This window comes from Panthera leo, chromosome B1 (genome assembly GCF_018350215.1).
Source record: "Panthera leo isolate Ple1 chromosome B1, P.leo_Ple1_pat1.1, whole genome shotgun sequence".
NCBI classification, from domain to species: domain Eukaryota; kingdom Metazoa; phylum Chordata; class Mammalia; order Carnivora; family Felidae; genus Panthera; species Panthera leo.
Window position 1 is genome coordinate 135,301,979 of NC_056682.1, and position 23,199 is coordinate 135,325,177.

The 23,199-nt window shown below is 36.2% G+C and overlaps 1 protein-coding gene across 7 annotated transcripts in view; it reads left to right on the plus strand.

The window, feature by feature from the left end:
* The window catches only part of WDFY3 (WD repeat and FYVE domain containing 3), a 276,427-nt gene that overhangs the window by 42,449 nt on the left and 210,779 nt on the right, over positions 1-23,199 (plus strand). The window contains exon 1 of one of the 7 annotated variants that reach the window (XM_042936005.1): positions 22,201-22,281. The exons of the other annotated variants lie outside the window; for them this stretch is intronic. The gene's annotated coding sequence lies outside the window, so the exon portion shown is untranslated. Of the gene's footprint in view, positions 1-22,200; positions 22,282-23,199 lie in introns of those variants that run through there. 7 annotated transcript variants of the gene reach the window in all.

Below are 23,199 nucleotides of genomic sequence, written 5' to 3' on the forward strand. Positions count from 1 at the left end.
TTAATGGTGGAAAATGGTCTCTGAATTCAGTGAATGAATATTTTAGTCATATGATAACTGTAGTTTGAAGAATCATATGTCCTAAAAATATTTTTTAAAGTTTTACTTATTTAAGTGATCTCTACACCCAGTGTGGGACTCGAACTCACAACCCTGAGACAAAGAGTCACACATTTTTCCAACTGAGCCAGCCAGGTGCCCCAGGTCCTAAAAGTATTTAAACAGTGCCCTCTGTGATGTGTATTCCAGCGAAAAATGTGGTGCTGTCAGCCTTTTTTTTTTTTTTTTTTTTTTTTTTTTAAAGGTTCATTACACTCCTTTCTGCATGTTTTGCCAAAGAGCTGGGCCTCTGAGAGTGGTAGGATCTTTCAAGAATAAAAAACTATCTATCACAGAATTAGCAGAAAGGAAAAGAATATCTATGAGATTGTGTAAGGTACATACAAATAATTCACAGATTATGAAAATATACTTTGTTTCATGAACTTTTGTTTACCTCAATATAAGATGTTCTGATGGAGACTGTAAACTACATAGTTTAAGGAAAGAGTTGTGCAGCACCACCACAGATTTTCATCTTTGGTAACATAAGTTTAAAGTACTGGTGATGTAGAATACATTTGTTTATATAGGAAAAAGAAAAGGTTGTAATTTTGTGTATCTTTACAACCTGGCTAGAGTGGTAACCCATTTTAAGATTTATCAGTTAGCATTTTGTAGACCAATGGGAAATTTCTTATTTCTGCTCTTTCGAAAAAAACAAGAAATCTAGAAACAGGTGGAGATTTCTCAGTGGTTTTATCCCTCTCCTTTTAGACCAGAGTTTGCATTTTGAAAATTTTAAACCTACAGAAAAGTTTAATAGAAACTATAGTGTACATCCAAATACTTTCAACCTTGACTCAATAATTGCCAGTGTTTTGCCACATACATTGTCATTGTGTTTATATACATTTCAGGGTGGAGAGGTGGCATTGCTGAACCATTTGAAAGTAATTTCAGCCATCATAATACTTCACCTGTAAATACTTCAGCGTGTGCCTCCTAGAAATAAGGACATTCCTCTGTGTGACCATTATATTTTTCTCATGGGTTAACAAAATAACAATAATTCAGTACTGTCATGTTAAATCCAGTCCCTATCCAAATTCTCCAGTTATCCCCAAGATTTCTTTTACAGATCTTTTCAAACAACAATGTAGTTAAGGTCCACATATTACACTTGCTTATATCTCTCTACTCTTTAAAAATCCAAATTAGTTTCTCCTTTCTCTTCTTCTTCTTCTTCTTCTTTTTTTTAATGATAGTGACCTTTTTAAGAGAGTCCAGAATAATATTTTTGTAGCAATCCACATTCTGCATTTACTCCTTTCTGGTGCCTGTCTAGTGAAACTGGAAAATAATTCCTGTCATAGAGCAGGAAGCCACATGAGATACATATGATAAAATTTATAGGGGAATTGAATAGTGACTGGAAGTAGTTATTACTGGGTTGAGGTTAGCAAATGAGAATAAGGAAGGTTTCTTTCAGGTTAATGGAGCAGAAGTTGGGAAAAGAACAAGAAAAGAAAGAGGTTAAAGGGAATAAAGGGAATTCATATGACACCAAGGGATAGTAGCAGGCAATTTACTTGGTAAAGAGAGGAGAGGGTTGTGGAATCATAGTACCCAGTACCTAGAGGGATAGATGCTTGTTGTGTTTTGGCTGAGTAGTTGAATGAATGAAAAAGTCTTTGAATTTTCTGCACTGACTGTAGAGAGGCATAGTGAGCCCAGGTCAACTTGGCTGCTATTAGAAAAACAAATGAGGTTGTGTGCATTAGACCTTTTGTATGTTACGAGGTTTTCTATGGAAGTAAAGGGGTATATTAATATATTGTACTGCTTCTTGCAAATTTCTAAGGGAAAATTTGGAGTCATGATTTTATGCCTTGCCTGTATCTATATGTATTAGAATAATTGTATAGATACCATAAGTGAGAAAGCTTCAGTTTTATAACTTTTGTATACAATACATATGTATAAAATATACAGTTTTATATGTAGTTACATGTTGATGCCTTGAACTGAAAAATTAAAGAATCTACAAAATGAAAGTGGTAAAAACATGGTTCTGTGTTTGTTTATAAATATTTTTAGTACTCATAGAATATACTTTGGTGATGAATAATATTGCTTTCAAGTAACTTCTGATAAAATGTCAGATGTTCACAAAGACATAAGTAACTTTGATTATGTTCAATTTGCTTTTCAATTAGGAAAAATTGAGAGAGGGCTAGTTAATTCTCAAAATATTGATATTTTAATATGAGAGAAATCTGTTTTACTATGAAAACCTAGAGAATAGTCTTTTTTCTCCCTTTTCTTTCCCTTACCTTCACTACTTATCCTTCCCCTACCTTTAATTAGTCTACCCTACCCTTCCTTCTGTTTCCTACCTTTTTCTTTCATTCATTGCTTTTAATGACCTCTACTGTTTCCAGAGGTCTTATCCCGTGTTACTTGTCTAAGATACTGCTTCATAGCAGTTAGTTTATGACTGGGTCCAACAAGACCCTGCAGTTTTTTCATGACTAAGTTTACAATTTTGTTATACTAGCTTTTAAGCCTCTAGGCAGTAATTTTTGCTTATTTGCTTCTTAAGATCCAAAGTAATACATTTTATCAGTGTTGGGATTCTTAAGTTGATCTAGTAAGTGCTTTCCTACCTATGTTCAGGACCAAGTGAGAAATACAGTGTGACATGATCAGATTTGATTTGGGCTTGGGCACTCTGTAGCAGTGTGGAGAGTGGTTTAGAGTGAGGACTGATGGAAGGGGGATCGCTAGTAGGTTGTAGCAGTAAATCTAATGGGAGATGCTAAATTATTTCCTAACCCTATTCACTATTAGAGAAAAAACGACAAATATAAAAGATACTCTTTTATGATATGCTCCCTTTGAGTGTGGGAGTTGAAGGAAAGGAAGGAAATGAACTGAAACCATCAGGTAGTCTAGGTTAACTGCCAAGTTTCTACCTGGATGACTAGTTAACTGTTCCTGCTTAGCTGTGTAGAAATTATAGAAGAAAAAATAAAATTTAGGGAGAAAAATAATGTGTTAGATTTTTGAACATAATTTTAAGAATTTCAAACTTGCAGAAAAGTTGCAAAAATAATAAAAAGACCAAAAAAATAATATGAAGACCATCCATGTGCCCTCTGTTCAGATTTACCTGTTAACCTTTTGTCCCAAATGCTTTATTACTCACTTTGTGAATAAATGTTTCTGTGTATATATGTATAAATATACATGCATGTATGTATTCTTCTCATTGAATCATTTTGAAAGTTACATTGAACATATCATAGCCCTTTAGTCCTAAATACCTTAGTGTGGGTTTCCCAAGGATAAGGATAATTATATAGAGCAGTCTTAAAAAACTTTAGTTGATTTAGCATTGCTGTATTACTTTAATCTAATCTGCCATTTTCCCATTTTGTCAATTGATCAAATGTGTTTTATAATAAGCAGACTTCTTCCCCTCCAATACGGAATTTAGTCTGTGATCCCATATTGCATAGATGTCATATCTTCAGTATCTCTTAATCTGTAACAGGTCTTCAACTTTTCTTTGTCCTTTATTACATTGTCATTTTCAGAGAACATAGTTATCCCCTTCCCCCCGCCCCCCCAACTTTTTTCTTTTTAACAGTGTGCCTTAACTTCAGTTTATCTGATGTTTCCTCTTGATAAGATTCAAGTTATGCATTCCTGGATGAAATACTACATAAGGGTTGTGTCTTTCTTAGCACATCATATCTGGAGGTATACAGAGCCCATCTGTTCCTCATTTTGGTACACATTTTGACCACCTGTTTGTTTCATTGTCTGATTCCTTCACTATATAGTTACTATACTCTCTTACAATTAATAAGGAATCTGTGAGGAGATACTTTAAGACAATTACAATACCCTACTCTTCATCCAAATTTCATCCCCTTTGCATAGGGTCTACTGATAACTTGCTTCAACCAATTGTTACTGGTGTGGTTGTTACATGATTTTTTTCCAACTCCAGTACTTCCTCTACTTTTACCAGTGATTACTCAACATTCTATTCAAGTAAGAGCCCTTTTTAAAATCTGTCTATATGGGGGCGCCTGGGTGGCCCAATCGGTTGAGCGTCCGACTTCAGCTCAGGTCGCGATCTCACCCTTGGTGAGTTCGAGCCCCGCGTCAGGCTCTGGGCTGATGGCTCAGAGCCTGGAGCCTGCTTCCGATTCTGTGTCTCCCTCTCTCTCTGCCCCTCCCCCATTCATGCTGTGTCTCTCTCTGTCTCAAAAATAAACATTAAAAAAAACTTTAAAAAAAATAAAAAAATAAAATCTGTCTATATTGTTTTAATTACTGAACTTCTGGATTCCTGTTTGTTTCTCAATGATTAATAATTCATTACCGTTCTTAAATATTTTGGTTCTCAAATTGTCCCAAATCTCACCAGTAAGATCCTCTTTCTCCGTGCTGGCTCCTGTATCCTTTTACATTTTTTATTTTTTACTTTTCAAGTACTTCATTATTTTCATCATTAATAAGACTCCTCTTGTATCTTCTCTGTCCCTAGAATGAGTCATTTCTCCTAGGAGTAGGGGTTGGGAAATTATAATAGGAGCCAAGATCTGGACACTTAGTATGTATGTTGCTGCTGGATATCTTTGCTTCTGGGCCCTTTATTAGGGGACCAAGCTAGAAAATATATGTATCTTTATATGTACAAACATATATATGTGTATACACATTTGCATGCATGTGCTCACATAACATGGATATATGTTTGAACATGGATATATATTTTAGAAGTATTAGTTCACAGATTTCTCTGTTTTCCCTTTCTGTATAGTGAGAACACTGGCACTTAACAATATCAGCATTTTTATTCATTTACCCTAAATGAGTATCATCTAAAATGATTTCAGAATTGTTTCACCTATACCACCATAAAAACAACCCAAAACAACACCCCACCCTTATAGATAACTAACTTCATTGGTTTCTTGTTTATCCTTCTAATATTTCTTTTGCAACAATAAGCAGACATGTATTTTTTCTTATTTCCTTTTTTTCTAACACAAGCATGCATGGTGTCTGTATAAATACTTTGGCACTTAGCTGTTTTCACTGAAAAATGTACCCTGTATCAGTTCACAGAGATCCTCATCATTCTTCTGTGTGTATGTATGCAAGTTTATTTGTCCTGTCTTCTGTGGTTATCCAGTAATTTTGCAGTTTTAGAGTACTGCAATGAACAACCTCGTGCATGTCTTTTTTACTGTTGGAGGTGGACCTCAGGTACCTGGCTCAGCAGGTAAATGGACATTCAGTTTTGCTACACGTTAGCGAATCCCCTTCCACTGCACCTGTACTGGTTTGCGTTCCCCCCAGTAGTATATGAGAGCACCTGTTTTTCCACGGCCTTACAAAGAGAACGTATTGTCAAAGCTTTTAACTTTTGTCAATCTGAAGAGTGAAGAAATAGTATTTTAATGAGGTTTTAAGGTGCATATTTCTTACGTGTTAAGTTTATATCTTTCAGATATATGACTCATATATATATATAGGCATACATAAATATCTATACATGTCTTTTTTTCCATTTTTCTTTAGGATTTTTGGTCTTTTTTTCCGAAAGTTATTAAAGTCCTTGTATATTAGGAGCATTAGCTCTTTATTTGCTACGTATGTTTGCAGATATTTTCTCCCAGTGTTCTCATTTGCCTTTTGACTTTGCTTATGGTGTTTTTTGCCATTCAAAAATTTAAAAAAAAAAATTTGTTATGTAGTCAAATTTATTAATGACTTCTGTAGGCTGGCATTTTGAGTTATAGTTAGAAAACATAATGAATTTGAACATAAATTTGCTGTATGTAACAGTGAAGAAATGAGGTGGTTGTCTATGCCAGAAAAATAGGGATAATTCTCTGTGCTGTATCACCCACAATTTTACATCTTAAAGCCTGAACCATAGTAATCTATTTCATATGTAGAATATGCCAATTTAATTATTTTAACTTTTTATTGCAAAAATTTCACCCATCTATAAAACTAACACATACCTAACATCTAGCTTCAGTATCAATTAAAACGTCTGTGCCAAATGATCTAGATTTCAGGGTTTTCGTTTATTGCTAATTATCTTTGTAAGGAGGGAAGATTGACCTAGCCTAACAGGCTTTGGCCAACTGGCCTCCCGGGCTCTCTGGCCTCTTTCCAATGGTCTTGGCACCAGACCTGACCTCTTTCAGGCTTCTGTGACTTCACCATGTCCACATATCTGAAGTACATGGGAAAAAGGTGAGAAACATAATAGGTTAGAGACTACTGTGGCATGCATCAGTGAAAATAACTCAAAAGAAGTCTGGTCGATGAACGCATTAAAAATTATATCTCTTAGTTTGGATCGAAATAAACGCTGTTTACTGTGTACATATAGATAGCTATTAAAGGAGGAGCTGCAAGTACCTTTTATCAGTGAGCCTAGGACAACTTACAGATGTTTGCTAGCCAGCATCTAAACATAACACGGAAAACACTCAAAGATTCTAATTTGCTTAATGGAATTTTCCTTGTACTACAATTATTTTAAACTGGAATTATATTGCTTTCACTTGATAGCCTCCATGGAAATTGTTTTATTAATTCGGTATATTAATTTTCAGTTTATCAGAGTCTATGATTAGTTTGAAAGAATGACTAGACATCACAAGAGCTCTGGGATTTCTTCTTTTCATTTTATGGGTCTGTATTCCCTTTAGAACAACATTCTCAATGCATCAAAACCCAGTTGAACTGCAACATTAGAATTTTCAAATGGCTTTCCTTCCTCTTTAAGTAGAAGCTGACCAGCCACTTACCAGTAACCATATGCTGAGAATATCAGTATTCTTTAGAAAATATTTTCACAGAAGTAGGAAGGAAAACCAGTGAATTCTTAATGATTATTAATCTTTTGTATAAGTAAAGTCCACATTTGGTTTCTTTTTTTTCACTGAGAATAGCAGTGGTAGTGATCATGGCAAGACAGAATACTTGCTGGCAAGAAGTGGATAAAGAAGACTGGCATAGTCACAGGGGAATGTTGCTGCACTGGCCTGTATTCACTGGTTTTCCTGTGGCCATTTCTTGTGAACTTGTTTTGATGAACTAAACTTTACCTTTTGCTTGTATTTTACATTTCTTGTCATTTTTGTGTCGTCATGTTTTGGTTTAGTTTGTGATGTTGTTCATCTCTCTTCTAAAAAGTAGAGCCTATCCACAAAAAAGTTGGTTTCCTAGGGGCACCTGGGTGGCTCAGTCGGTAAAGCGTCCAAACTCTTGATTTCTGCTCAGGTCAAGATCTCACGCTTCGTGGGCTTGAGCTCTGCATAGGGCTCTGTGCTAACAGCATGGAGCCTGCTTGGGATTCTCTCTCTCTGCCCCTCCCTGCTCTCGTGTACATGTGTGCGCTCCCTCTCTCAAAATAAATAAATAACATTTTTTTTTTAAGTTGTTTTTCTTACAGCTATCCTGCATGGTGATAAAACATGATTATTTTATGGTTAACATGTTGCCTCTAAATATATGATAAGGCTCTACTTTAGTGGATGAGGAACATCAAATATAATTTAGGATTAAGTTTATTATGAAACAGAAGTTCTTTATTAGTTTTTGGAAAATAGTAGCATTTCTGAGTAGAAAACAGCATGTTAAGCGATTGGTTTTGTGCCACTTGATAAAAGCAGAAGACAGACACATTGTGTTTTGTGCGTACAGGTTTGTGTGTGCAATTAAGATCTTTCCTCTTTTATTTTTTAAGACTTGTGGTAAAATATATGTAACCTAAAATTTACCATTTTAACCATATTAAATATTTAACCATATTTAATAAGTGTATAATTCAGTGGCATTATGTACATTGCAAACGTCATATACCATCATCACCATCTATTTGTGAAACTGTTTCATCATCCCAGGAAGAAATTCTGTACCCGTTAAGCAACACTTCCCCATTCTCCTTTCTCCTGGCCCCTGGTGACTTCTGTTTTACTTACTGTCTCTATGAATGTCAATATTCTAGATAATTTCACATGAGTGTAATCGTATTTGTCCTTCCTTTTATGTCTGACTTATTTAAGATGTTTTCAAGGTTCATTCCGTTTTATAGCCTCTATCAGAATTTTGTTCTTTTTTATGGCTGAATTATATTCCATTGTATGTTGGTAAAAGAATAATCTGTTTATTATTTCTACCTTTTACTATTGTGAAAACTGCTATGAACATTGACTTACAGATATCTGTTTAAGTCCCCATTTTTAATCCTTTTGGGTATATACCTCGGGGTGGAATTGCTGGGTCATATGGTAACTCTAATAAACTTTGAGGAGCTGCCGCACTGTTTTCCCTAGTGGCTGCGCCATTTTACGTTCTTGCTAGCCAAGTGCAAGGATTCCAGTTTCTCCGCATCCCTGCCAACAATTGTTTTTTTCCATTTATTTGTTCATTGCCATCCTAGTGGATGTGAAGTAGTATCTTACTGTGGTTTTGATGTGCATTTTCTTGATGATTAATGATATTGAGTACCTTCTCATGTGTTTATTTTAGGGAAATGTTTGTTCAGGTTTTTTGTGCATTTTTTAATTGGGTTATCTTTTTGATGCTGAGTTGTGGGAGCCTTTTCTTTATGTATCCTGGGCATTAAACCCTACTCAGAGATATGATTTGCAAATATTACTCCTTTCCATGGGTTGTCTTTTCACTCTCCATAGTACCCCTTGATCCAAAAAAGTTTTTAATTTTGATGAACTCTAATTGGTTTATTTCTTTTTATGCTATGTGGTTTGGTGTTATATTTAAGAAACCATTGCCAAATCCAAGGTCATGAAGAGTTGCTCTTATGTTTTTATGTAAAAGTTTTATACTTTTAGCTTTTAAATTAGATCTGTGATCCATTTTAGGTTTATTTTTGTGTGTGCTTTAAGGTAAGGGTCCAACTTCATTTTTTTTGCATATGGATATCCAGTTCTCCCAGCACCATTTTTTTGTTTTTCTAAGAAGTCCTTTCCTCATTGAATGGTCTTGGCCCCTTTGTTGAAAATCAGCTGAGCATGTATGTGAGAGTTTATTTCTGGGCTGTCTATTCCATTGCACTCTATGTCCATCCTTAATGCCAGACATTGTTTTTTTATCACTGTATTAAAGGTTTTCTTTTTGATTGACTAGTTTATCATTCTTAATGTGAACCTTTAAGATTTTTTCTTGTATGTATCTTTAAATTTTGCCTTTAGTAGTTTCATTTAGTTGACAGTACTTTAACAAGAACTGCAGATATCAACTTTATAATGAATCCTGTTGGAGTTAGTGTGCCAGGAAAATTAATACTAAAGCAAGCAAATTTGGAGTTATTGATGCTGCATTTTCTTTGGAAATTAGAGGGAAAAGCATAAAGACAGAAAACGAATGATGCTTGCACTTGCTCACAGAGATTAAAAAGAATTGGAAAGACCAATTATTTATATAATGTAGTAAGTGATCTTTTAATTTCATGTTAAATGTCATTTTATTTTAGTTCCAGAAGTAATCTACTTTGGAGGAGGAGGATCGGGGGTGGTGGTGGTGGTGGTGGAGGTGGTGAAACTCTTCAGGAATTTTATAAAAGAAAATAATTTGTATTTTGTGAGGAACATTTTCAATAAGGAGCTAGTAATGGCAGACTCTTAAGTATTAAGCCAGATCTGAATAACAATGTTTATTAGGCTTGTTTTATGTTATATAAATTTCTAACTTAATTTTGTCTTCTTTCAGACTGCAACAAAAATTAGAAAATTAGAACATCAGAAGTTATTTCTTTCTCTGGTGATATACAAGTTTTTTGTTTTTACACTTTTTTCAGAGCAGGTTTATACTCTCCCCCTCTATATTTTAACCGTAGTCCTTAAATCATTTGGGATTTATGAAGTAAATCTATTTTGTAACAAGAATACTGGATTATAAATTAAAGGTAGACCTCTCTAAGAAAATACAAGTTAATTAACCTTTTTTACAGTTTGCTATAAATGAATTTCTGCTATTTTAAAATTTCTACTGTGACTAGATAGAGTAGATCAGTGCTAGGGGTAAACAGATGTTTTAAAACATGGTCTGTTACCTAAAGGAGCTTACATTGTAGCTTAGAGCCAGTTCTTGTACTGAAAATTTATGGACTCTGAAGTCTTGAAGAGTTTGAGTCTAGCCTTAGAAAAACAAAATCAAATTTTTGAGCCAAATAAGAACAGTGAGTTATATTCTGACATACCTGACTCATATACTCAAGGAGGGATAATACAATATTTTCCTAGCCCTTTTATGTTAAAAGGGGGGGGGGGGAAACTGTATTTGATACCAGCGGTAAAACAAAAATGTTAGAAATATACAGAGTTGGGCTTATCAGTTGTAAATGACTATTATGGTTTTAGATTAGGTGAATTAGAATGATGCAAAGTCACTTACACCTTCATCATATTGACTTTCTAGCTCCATTTTTTTTTTTTTTAAGGACAATGGCAGTTTTACAGTTCACTTTCCATTTCAGAATGTGCTGGTGATTTTTTAAATTTAGAAGCTATGTGATATATACCAATTAAGATTTTCTTTTATTCTAAATATTTTTATATTACTGTGATTTTCCTTTTTTCCAGTTTTGAGGTATTGATGACATTTAATTTCAAATAGAATCACAAAATTCTGTTTTTAAACCTTCTTAGTATTTATTGATTTCACCTCCTATTTTTTGTTCTTTTGGCTGTTAACATACCGGGCCATCATCCAACCTAAACTGAATGGCTACGATTTCCTCTTAACTGTGTGTTAGACAAAGCTCCACTTGAGCCCTTTACTGTAGTGCAAGAGTCCGCTTTGTAGAATGCAAATTTGATTTTCTTACTCTGCTTTTTGAAATTCTCAGTGTCTCCCTATTGTCTTTAGGTAAAGCTGAGAGTGTGTCATAGAACATGTTTTTTTTTTTTTTACCCAGCTGGTGCTTATACCTCCAGTCCCTTCATACCTCATCTCTTAGGCTTTCCTCACCCCTCACATGGTGTGTGTGTGTGTGTGTGTGTGTGTATACATATATATAGTATATACACGTATATATATTTGTGTGTGTATATATACACACACACACATATGTGCATATATATACATATGCATATGTATACATATATACATATATATACTATATATGCACATATATACATATGTATTACTATATATACATATACATACATACATATGTATATATACATACGTATATACTTATGTACATATATACATACGTATGTATACATATATATATATATACATACATATATATATATACACACACAGACACACCACATCCACTTTTTATTCTTGCACGAACTTCTCATTTTTCTCTCCCTCTTGAAATTTGATACTGTGTGCTAGGTATTCTTGTCGGGTCTTGGGTTTACCTTTTTTAGAGCACTTTTACTATATTGCCCGACTACTTAATTTCTGTCCACTCTATTTAGTCATAGTGTCGTATTTTTCCTCTTTTATCTAGGGCTCATGGTGACTGGGACATAATAGGCACAGATTGATGTTTATTGAATGAATGAATGAATGAATGAATGAATGAACTAGTAACCTATTGCTGTGATATAAATTACCCTAAAACTTAATAGCTTAACAAGGGGTGCCTGGGTGGCTCAGTCAGTTAAGCATCTGACTTTGGCTCAGGTCATGGTCTCACAGGTTCAAGAGTTCGAGCCCCACTGCGGGTTTGTGTTCACCCTCTCTCTCTCTCTCTGCTCCTCATGGGATTCTCTCTCCCTTTCTCTCTGCCCCTTGCTCATTTATGCTTTCTCTCTCTTTAAAAATAAAAGAAAAGAAAAAAGAAAACTTAATAGCTTAAAATCAAAGCATTTATTACCTCCCAGTTTCTATGGGTCAGGCACTCAGGCATTCCACTCAGGAATGGTTTAGCTGGGTGAGTCTGGCTAAAAATCTCTCAGAGGTGTTACTCATCAAGATGTTGGCTGGGGCTATCTGAAGGTTTGCTTGGGCGTCGGAGGGGGGATACTTCCAGAATGGCTCACTCACATGGCTGTTGTCAGAAGGCCTATTTCTTGCTGGCTCTTAGCATGAACCAATTGTGCTGACATAGACCCCTCAATAGGGCTACTTGAGTATTCTCATGATGTGGAAGTCAACTTCCTTTAGAGCAAGTGATTTGAGAGAGAGCAAGGAGGAAGCCACAGTGCCTTTTATGATATGGTCATACACAGTCACTGCCACTACATTCTGTTCCTTAGAAACACATCACTAAATTTAACTCACAATTAAAAGGAAATTCTACCTTTGAAGGGAGGAGTATCAAAGAATTTGTGGATATATTTTGTAACTACTACAGAAACAAACAATAATTGATGATTCTCTCTTGGACCCAACCCAAATAGGTCATTCTCCCTCTTTATGAAATACATCTGTTTAAATGGAAATACATTTTTGGGGCTCCTCGGTGGCTCAGTCGGTTAGATTAAGCATCCGGTTCTTGATTTCAGTTTACATCATAATCTCGAGGTTCGTGGGATTGAGCCCTGCATCAGCCTCTTTGCTGTGACAGTGTGGAGCCTGCTTGGGACTCTCCCTCTCCTTCTCTCTCTCTGCCCCTTCCCTGCTCATGCTCTCTCTCTGTCTCTCTCTCTCTCTCTCTCTCTCTCTCTCTCTCTCTCAAAAATAAATAAACATTAAAAAAAAAACAACCTCTCTTAAAAAATAATAAGTGGAAATACATATTTAAAGTATGCATTTATTAAAATATTTTACTTGTTTTTGATAAAGTGACTAGATTGCACAGTTAGGTGAGCTAATCTAAATATTCATAATTTTGTTATTGCTCTTTCACTTAGATTTTGGAAATAAGAAAATTTCCCCTTAAGTTCTATATTGCCTGTAAAATGAATGTGACACAGAATCCACTGCCTTAAGACTTATTACAGGTCTTCAAAAAGTCAAACTCCTCCTATATGTAAACTGTATTTATATGCTTTTCAGTGAGAAAAGGATAGCTTTTTAAACTTGTAGCTTAAAACACAAATTAATTGTACAAAAATTAAAGTCTTTTTAGCCTAATACACGTAACTTGCTTTTTCAAGAAAAATTACAGTTGCTAATGTGTGCCAGGCATTTTACTAGGTGCTGGGTATATATCAGTGAGGAGAACAGACATACATTCTTGTCCACTTAGAGTTCATGAACTGGTAGAGAGCAGGTAATAAACAGATAAATAGATATTTACCAACAGCAACCAGTGCTATCTTTGGAAGAAATGAAAAAGGTGAAGTGATAGAATTATGGGAAGACAGACAGAGTTACTTCTACATTGTCAGAAAAGGCTTGTCAGGAGAGGTGACCTTGAAGCTGAGAAGTAGAGGAGTTATTCCTGCCAGGAGCTTACAGGAAGAGGGAACGCCCTGCAGTGTGAACAGTTGGTGAATGAGGAGTTGAAAGAATGCCTGGAGATGTCCAGGGGGAGAGTGGAATGGAGTTTGAGAGGTAGAAAGAGATGATATGAAAGAGTTTAAGAGACTATTATAAGGAGTATGGATTTTATTCAACACATTGAAAACCATTAAAGGGTTCTGCAGTTCTGTATTACAGTTTGTGTTCACCAAAACAAAAAGGCTCTTTGGCTGCAAAAGAGAAAATAGGTGAGCGAGAAAGTGGGAGAAGAGTAAGAAGGCATTATAGCAGTCCAGGTGAGCCATGGTGGCAGCTTGATCTAGAGTGGTAGGAGAGAAGAGGATGGATTTGACATCTAGTTCGTAGGTAGAACCAGTGGGACCTAACATGAAAGAAAGTAAAGACAATACCCAGGTTTTTGCTTTGAGCAGACCAGTGAACAGTAATACTCTTAAATGAGATTGGAGGTCAGTGAGAAGGGAAATCAAGAGTTTATTTTTGACAGCGTTGATTTTGTTGTACCTGCCAGTGGACCGTCAGATGGCAGGCAGCTCTATAGTCCTGGAGCTCAGAGATTTGAGATGAGATACGTAGATGGTATTTAAAGTTTCGCAGTAGATGAGGTCCTTTGTGACGTCCTAGTTACTTTAGCCTTTAGGCAACATTGTTTTCTTCTTAAACAACAACAACAACAACTGCAGCACAGAAAGTTTGGTTTATTTCTATCTACTATGTTCTAAAGACAAGTTTTGTTTTATTTTTATTTTGTCAGTGGTATAGTTAAATGAGAAATTTAAATCTCCAGCCACTTGTTGAATGAATAAGCGACCTGTATCAGCTATGTGACTTTGGAATTTTAATTCTCTGGGCCTCAGTTTCCTTATCTGCTAAAGAGAGTAACAGCAGAATTGTTTTGAAGATTAAATGAATTAATTTATCTGAAGTGCCTAGGATGGTGTGTGGTATATAGTATAAATACTCAACATTCTTTTATTTTCCTTTTCCTTGCTTTTAATTTGTTTATATGTGTTTCTCAACAGGAGAGGTGTTTGAAACAGGTGCTATATTTAACGCACTATCTTTTTAAAATTTTTTTTAATGTTTATTTATTTTTGAGAGCGAGAGAGCATGAGCAGGGGAGGAGCAGAGAGAGGGAGTCACAGAATCTGAAGCAGGCTCCAGGCTCTGAGCTGTCAGCATGGAGCCCGACGTGGGGCTCGAACTCGTGAACTGAGAGATCATGACCTGAGCTGAAGTTGGCCACTTAACCGACTGAGCCACCCATGCGCCCCTAATGCACTATTTGTAAATAATGTTAGGTAGACAGAAATAGAGAGATACAGATGTATAACATTTTGTGTGTGGCATAGTTTCTTAAATATGTGACAACTGTTACTTGCTAAATGTTCATGGAGTAGTTTTGTCCTCATTTCCTCAGATTGTCATAACTCTTCTGTCTTTAAATAAGGTCCTTTTTTTTTTTTTTTTTTTTTTTTTTTTTTTTGAGAGAGAGAGAGAAAGAGAGCACACGTGCACGCACATGCACACACAAGCAGGGGAGGGACAGAGGGAGAGAGAGAATCTCAAGCAGACCTCACACCCAGTGTGGAACCTGATGTGGGGCTGGATCTCACAGTCATGAGATCGTGACCTGAACTGAAATCAAGAGCTGGATGCTCAACGGAGCCACCCACGAGACCCAAGAAGGTCATTTTTTAAGTAATGAAACACTAAGATAAAGTTTTGTATTGAAATATTTTTGAAGTCTCATGAGTAGGAGAATGAACTAAAAAACAGTATTATAGAAGTTATTTCTACTCTTATGTATTAAAGCTTTGTAATTATTACTATATAATCCTCAATTACATATTCAGTGTCAGATATAAAATTGGGTAATCTAATGCTTTGAAGGCAAAGATAAAATGCTAAATTTGAATCTCTGAAGTCTACTTCTAATTCATTCTCTCCCCCACCCCTCTTTTTTCTCTCCCTTCCTCCAAATAAAAGCAGTGACTCAAGCAGACTCTCCTCATGTGTGTTCTGCTTTGGAAAATACTCTAGGGGTATTCTGTTACTTTGAAATATGGGATCATATGTCTAATATCAAAGGAAAGACATTTATTCCACATGTGTTATTTCAGTATTCTGTCACCTAGATGTGCTCAAGTACAGCTACCAGTGTTTTGAAAGAAGGGCATGTATTGTATGGTGGGGTTTACAGTAGACCTTCTTACTTAGTCCCTTACATGTGGGATAGCAAAACCTTTGACCTTTGTTCTCTATTAATACTTCTTGATTCTTTGAAGTATTGGCAAAATGGTACAGAGAAACTCCTTATCCCTTCTAGAACCCTGTGATAAAGTGGAAAATCTTGTCCAGTAGATGCATCACAGCCCTATTACCTTTTATGTATGAATTTGTATCATTGTAGAATGAAATGTCTCATCAGTTCTAAGATACACATTTTTTTCTTATGTGCAGTATTTTGACACTGGAATCATCTTGCAGTAGATACTGGAAAATTGTGTCATCTTTTTAATTGGCAGTGTTTTTTTCTTGGTACGTAAAATAGTAAGTCTTACAGTTGGTGGTATCTTGGATTTGATGAAACATGGTAGCCCTTCAACTTCAAGTCTCTAGCCATAGAATATATAAATTTGATATTAACTTACGTGCATGTCAAATAATAATTATTTTTTCATTAAAAAAATTTTTAATGCTTATTTTTGAGAGAGATAGGGGGAGGGGCAGAGAGAGAGAGGGAGACACAGAATCCAAAACAGGCTGCAGGCTCTGAGCTGTCAGCACAGAACCCGATGCGGGGCTTGAACTTAAGAACCCCGAGATGATGAAGGCATCTAAAGTTGGATGCTTACCTGACTGAGCCACCCAGGTGCCCCAGGAATCCCTGTTTTAGAGATCAGATCATGTTTTTTCCATTTATTTTCTGTTCAGTGTTGGTAAGTGTAACAGAGGTCAGCAAACTTTCTGTAAAAGGCTACATAGTATTAGGCTCTGTGGCCCCTATAATTTCTGTTGTAGCTATTCAGCCCTGCTCTTGTAGCACAAAAGCAGCCTTAGACAACACAAACGAGCATAGCTGTATGTTCTAGTAAATTTATTTACAAAAGCAGTCTTGGGGATGAATTTTGCCAATAGGCAAAGTTTGCTAAACCCAGAGTAGAACATTATAATGATCAAGTGACTTCTGAAACATCAGTCCCCAGAATACTTATAGATCATCTTTGAGGCTTTGCCCATGTATTTGGTATTTAAAACAAGTTTCTTTTCATTCCCGCAGTTGCTTGTCCATTCCATATCTGTGTCTGGCTCAAGGTCATCAATTAATACTTCACAAACCAGTAGATGTTTGTCTTTGTCCCTGTTAGTGATCTTTGGTTCAAGTTTGCAAATGATTTTTCAATAATTTCTTGGTTTGTGGTATGTTTGTTATTCTATAGATAAGGTAAGATCAGTGAAAAACTGTTAACAGACTAAAAAGTCAAGGATTTTTTTCATACCATTTCTGAGAATAATAGTTTACTTTAATTCAGTCCTCTGCCTTGATTGTCAGGGTTGGTAACAAAAAATGGACCATATTTGGATCCAGGCCTATAGAGTTTAATCTAAGAGATAACGCAATGAAGTTAATTGAGTATGAGAGGTGGTATAGTGAAGTTGTTACGAGCACTAACTGTGGAGCCAAACAGCCTGATTAAATGAAGGCTGTACTGCATACTTGTCTTGTGAGCATGGGCTACTTAATCTCTCTATGCCTCAATTTTCTCTTCTGTGTAATGTGGGTAATAGTAGTACTTCTCTCATGGGGTTGTTTTGAGGATTCAACAAGTACCTAAAAGTTTAGTATCATAAATAAGTAAAAATATGATTTCAAGCATAAGATATTTGATATTTATAATATTTCCATTACTATTGAATTTAATTAAGTCAGAATAATTTGCCCTTTAAAATAATAACTATAACAGGAGCTTATAATGTTTTCTCCTTTTTACCATGGACGTATTTAAAATGTCAGGGCACCTGGGTGTGGCTCAGTCAAGTGAGTGTCCAACTTTGGCTTCAGTCATGATCTCATGGTTCTTTTTTTTTAATTTTTTTTTTTCAACGTTTTTTATTTATTTTTGGGACAGAGAGAGACAGAGCATGAACGGGGGAGGGGCAGAGAGAGAGGGAGACACAGAATCGGAAACAGGCTCCAGGCTCCGAGCCATCAGCCCAGAGCCTGACGCGGGGCTCGAACTCACTGACCGCGAGATCGTGACCTGGCTGAAGTCGGACGCTTAACCGACTGCGCCACCCAGGCGCCCCAATGATCTCATGGTTCTTGAGTTCAGGCCTCACTATCAGCAAGGAGCCCGCTTCAGATCCTTGTCTCCCTTTCTGCCCCTCCCCCACTTGTGCCCTCAAAAATAAACATTTAAAATAGCATTCTTTTCTCTATGTTCACTTCATGGCAACTATCTAGTATCTGGCTCTCTAATGAATGGGAATTTGCGTTTTTCTCAAGGTGCTAATTTTCCAGTCATTCTCCTGATTTTTAAAAGACTCATCTTTTGTCTGAATTGGAGAAAGCGGTTTCTTGCTCACTGAAAAACATGGTTTTATATTCCACTAAAAACTAAATCTGTGAATTATTCTTCAGGCTTTCTTCTGCATCACTTCCCTCACTGTCAGTACCTCCTAGTGATCTTTCTGATACAGAATGCTGATACAGATATACTTAACTTTTGTTTGATCTCAGATGAGGCTGGGTTAATAACTGAATATTAAAATGCCTATTAAAAACTGTACCATTATGTAGCAAATTTGGCTTCAGTTTTTCTTATACCATGATTTGTGAAATACAAATTTATTTTAGTTTATAATAAAAAAAAAGCCTCTTCAATAATATTTCGTGGTCACCTACAATTTCTTTTTATAACTGTCAGGTTTAACCATATAAATTTGTGGATACTCTACTCCTCCTGGCCTAATAAAAATGGCATTTTACCTGATTCACCCTGATGGAAAGCACGAATTTCTTCTAGAGGTCTTTATGCTCCTTGTGGTTTGTTTTGACCTCAGCCGTTTGTGACTTTCATTCATATAACAACATAATGAACTTTTTTCATCTTTAATACACATCTTCCAGGAGATTTTGAGGACTGTAAATGGTTGTTTAGAAACTGTTTGTTAAGCTTCTAATGTTTTGGCACCAAGTAAAAGGCTTAGCATATGTTATCTCTAATCCTGACAATAGACCTGAAAGAGGAATTATTATAATGGCAGAGCTCGGACTTGAATGCTTTTTAATGACCTAGTCTTGAAAGTTACATAGTGTTACTCTCCACATTGTATATGATACAAGTGAGTTCTCTTTCAGAAGGGAGATGGATTCCTCCATATGAAGGTAGGAGTGTCTAAGAATGTGTTGACATTTTAAAATCACCACAAAAAGCTAGAGACTTTTGGATAGATGTACTTCCTGTCATGATGAAACATTTATTTTGCCCTTAAAATTGTTTTCTTCTCAAAAAATTTTTTTCTTCTCTTTGATATTGATATAAATGATTTATAGATTAGTGGTCACTCCTGAGTTCTCTGTCTTTCAGGTTTTAACTTTTGATACGGTCTGTTAATTATACACAATGAAAGCAATTCGTCTGAATGTTCTTAACGGTACAAAGATCTCCGTAATCTTCCAGTTTTTCATGTTTGATTTTTTTTTAATCTATCTTACTACATTTACAAAATGTATAATTTGTAAGTTGCTTTTATTGTTAATCCTGTGAAAGGATAAGCCTTACCCCTGGTTTCCCCTGAAAATTATTTTGTAGATACCAGATTTACCTTCTGATTAATTCTGGGCAGCAGCTTGCAGACTGCTCATGGGTAATCTGCATATCTGGTTGCCAGAAAGAAAATTGCAGAGCATGTCTAGAGAACTAAAACATACGTGGTACTCTTTTGGTGTATGTATGGAATAAGATACCAGATTTTCTAGACAGCTGGGGATGTGAAAGAGCCTTGAGAACAGAGTGAGAAAATGTGAGTGTGTAAAAAAAAGTCTGACAACTATGATATAAAACACACCTTTATATTTATTTATGGCTAATCTGAAGAGCAAAATGGAGGTACTCTGAGATAACTTGAATTGCAGTATTTCTTCATGGAGTACGTCATATTTGACAGAAGAAATATTGTGTGGAGGATTTTATATTCATCCTCAGATATCACCTGTCAAACTGTATGCACCAAAATCCTAGAGGAATACTGAAATGGGTTGTTGATTTAATATCTTATAATGAATCAATGGTAAAACCAGGAATAAACCTGAGAATATCATGACCCAGACCACTCTCTTTGATCTGATCTTCTATGGCAAACTCTCATTCTTTGCCCTGAATTTTTAAGAGACTGTTTTGTTCGTTTATTGTTTTTCTTTATGCTAATCCATAAAATTTTTATTTTTTAAAATTATTATAAAATACAATTTATCTTTCTTCAGTTGGTATACAGCTCTATGAATTCTGGTACATATACTGATTAGTGTAACTACTACCACTAGTAGTAGGATGGTTTCATTACCCTGAAAACTTCCTTGTCCTGTCCCTTTATAGTCTCTCCCTTCACCTTTAATGCCCGGCAACCACAAATTTGTCTTCATCAATTTAGCTTTCCCTTTTCAAGAATGTCATGTAAATGGAATCATACAGCAAGTAAATCTTTTGAGACTGGCTCTTTCATGCAGCATAATGCCCTTGAGAATCATCCAAGCTATTGTATGCATCGATAATTTATTCATTTTTATTATTGAGTTGGATGACTGTGCCACCGTTTGCATATCCATTAACCTGTTGAAGGACATTTGGATTGTTTCCATTTTTTGTCCATAATGAATTGAGTGCTATAAACTTGTGTTAGATTTTGTGTAATCATAAGTGATTTCTCAAATTCAGAGATCAGCAGACTTTTTCTCGTGAAGGACTAGTCTATATTTTAGATCATGTGATCTCTGTTGTAGCTACTCTGTTCTTGTAATATGAAAGCAGGCATGCACAATACATAAATGAGTGATGTAGCTCTGTTCCAAGAAGACTCACAAAACAGGATGCGGACAGATGTGGCACGTGGCCATAATTTGCCAACCCCTTTTCTGTAATAAATAACCTAGTAACGGATTGCCAGGGACATGATAAATATAGGTTTCACTTGATAATAAACTGCCAGTTTAGTGGTTTTTAAATACTTAGTTTAATAATATGTGAATATGAAATGTTGATAAACACAGACCTTATAGTTCACACATCAGGCCTACATAATTTATAAGACAGGCTTTGGTCTTGTCTTACATTGAGGATATGTTTTGCCTTCTACTTTCATTCATGTTCATGTGAGGTCTTTTGGTTTAGATGGGTCTTTCCTTCCCTGATAAAGGGCATACCTTCTTTCAGTCATTTTTATTTGACTTAAGATACAAAGATATTCAGGGAGGTTGTCTTTTTCAGGGATGTATTAGGAACAGTGAATCACAGTGAGAGCTGATAGGTTTTTAAATTAGTTGAACAGTTGATTTTATCCTAGAAATTGAGTGTAGCTGAATAGGCAGCCATCACATCATGACATGCAGTCTATTTAGAAGTGTTTGTTCATTTTTTCAAACCCAGATGGTTTATCCGTAATGGGAGCTCACCTAGGAGATCCTTGACTTTGTTTTTTGTGTAAGTTCCTAATGACATGTTAAGCATTAAATCTTAGGTTTATGTCGGTGTCCTTGGAGTTCTTCTATGGAACAGCATTCTGTAGTTGCTGTTGTAAGGCTGTTGTTTCTGTTTGTCTGTGAGATGTGGAATTAGCTTTCTATAAGTAATACTTTGTTGTGATTCCTTTTGCTGCAAAAGCAAGGATTTGGGTTTGAAAGGCAGGTAAAGAATCTCGGCTATACCACTAGCTTGGAGATGGTGAATAAAGCAAAAGAGGTATATCTTTCTGGTTGTGGTTTACAGTTAGTTTTGCTCTTCAGAGAAAGCAGTGAAGCCCCAGGATCATGACAACATCATGAAGTGGAAGAACATTTTGTACTAATCATAGTCCCACTTGTCTTAACGTGATGGTTGAAAGGTTATGTCTGTGGGCGGGAAGTGCTACTGTTAATAAATGCTTTTTATAAGAGGTAACTCTTTGGAAGAAGAGCTCTTTCCTACCCCCTGTGGGCTTGGGCCACTGACAACTGAATCGTAGATGGTCTCCTTTGAGAATCAAATAAAAGTCATAGACCGTCTTCCTAGAATCTGTGTATGTCCACAGATTGAATATGCAGTTTCAGAGGTTCATTTACCCCAAGCCAGCACTGTCTAATATATCCTTCTGTGACATTTGGTTCTAATATGGTAGTTACTAGCCACATATGGCTGTTGAGTACTTCAGATGAGGCTGGTGCATCTGACAAATAGTATTTTTTATTTAATTAAATTGGTTTGAATTTAAGTTTAAAATAGCCACATATAACTAGTGGCTGCCATGTTGGACAACACGGACCTAAGCTCTTCCATGTGGCCGTGGTCCCTCTGAAAGGAGTTCTTGGCTATGCCACTTCTTGGGAGTTTGATTTGTCAATTCACTTCTGATTTCTTGCAGCCAAGCAGTGGTCATTGTATCTGGATTTAAGTTATTGAATTTAAATACAAGTTTGGTTGTCTCTAAGTGGAGCCTTTTCCTGATCCACAGAGATTTCTGGCGTTCGATCTTGTTTCTCCATAATGCGGTTAGAGCAGATTCATCCTGAACTGCCAGCCTCGTCCAGAGAATGTGAGTTGGAGACTGTGGAGCGCTGCACTAGGACATCTCCTGTGTCACCTTGTCCTGTGTTGGGAACACTCGATGATGTCGAGTCACTTTTGCCCCAAAGAATTTTAAAAGCTTATTTCCCGTATTTGAACGTTATCTAGTAACAAGATTAAAAAGCTGAAGGCAGCCTCCTTAAAATCTGATTTTAGTGTCTGTGGTTAGTGGTTCTCAATCCTGGGTGCATGTTAGAATCAACTAGGGAAACTGAAAAAGAAAAAATGCCTGGGCTCCAGCCCCAGAGATTTTGGGTTAAATGGGTTATGTCCTGGGCATCAAAATCTTTTTTAAAGGTCCCTAGTTGATTCCAGTGTCCAAGCAGGGTTAGAAATCCCTCATGTGTGGGATGATTGGTGGACCTAGGCTATCCATGTTGGCAAAATGTTCTGAATTAGAGAATGATTCGTTATCTCCCCCCGCCCCCCACCCTTTCCAGTTGGAGCCCAGATTGCGAGTCTTGAGTAAAGTACCATTGGGAATGAGCCTTATTGTGCTCACACTTTCAGAACCTGTTATCCAAGGAATTCCCTAAAGTTCAGTGTATGGGAAGAGAAATTTGTGGGGTTTTGTTTTGGAATTAAATTTATTGGCAAAAATTACAAATTGTGAGTAGAAACACCATTTTAAAAAAATGTTTATTTTGAGAGACAGAGAGAGAGAGACAGACAGAGCATGTGCAAGAGGGGGAGGGGTAGAGAGAGGAGAGGGAGACTCTCAAGTGGATTCTGCTTACGGCACAGAGCTCTATACTGGGCCTGAACTCAACTGTGGGATCATGACCTGGGCCAAAGTCACCAGAATGCCTAACCAACTGACCACCCATGCACCCCAAAACACCATTTTTTTAAATGTTAATTTATTTTTGAGAGAGAGAGAAAGAGT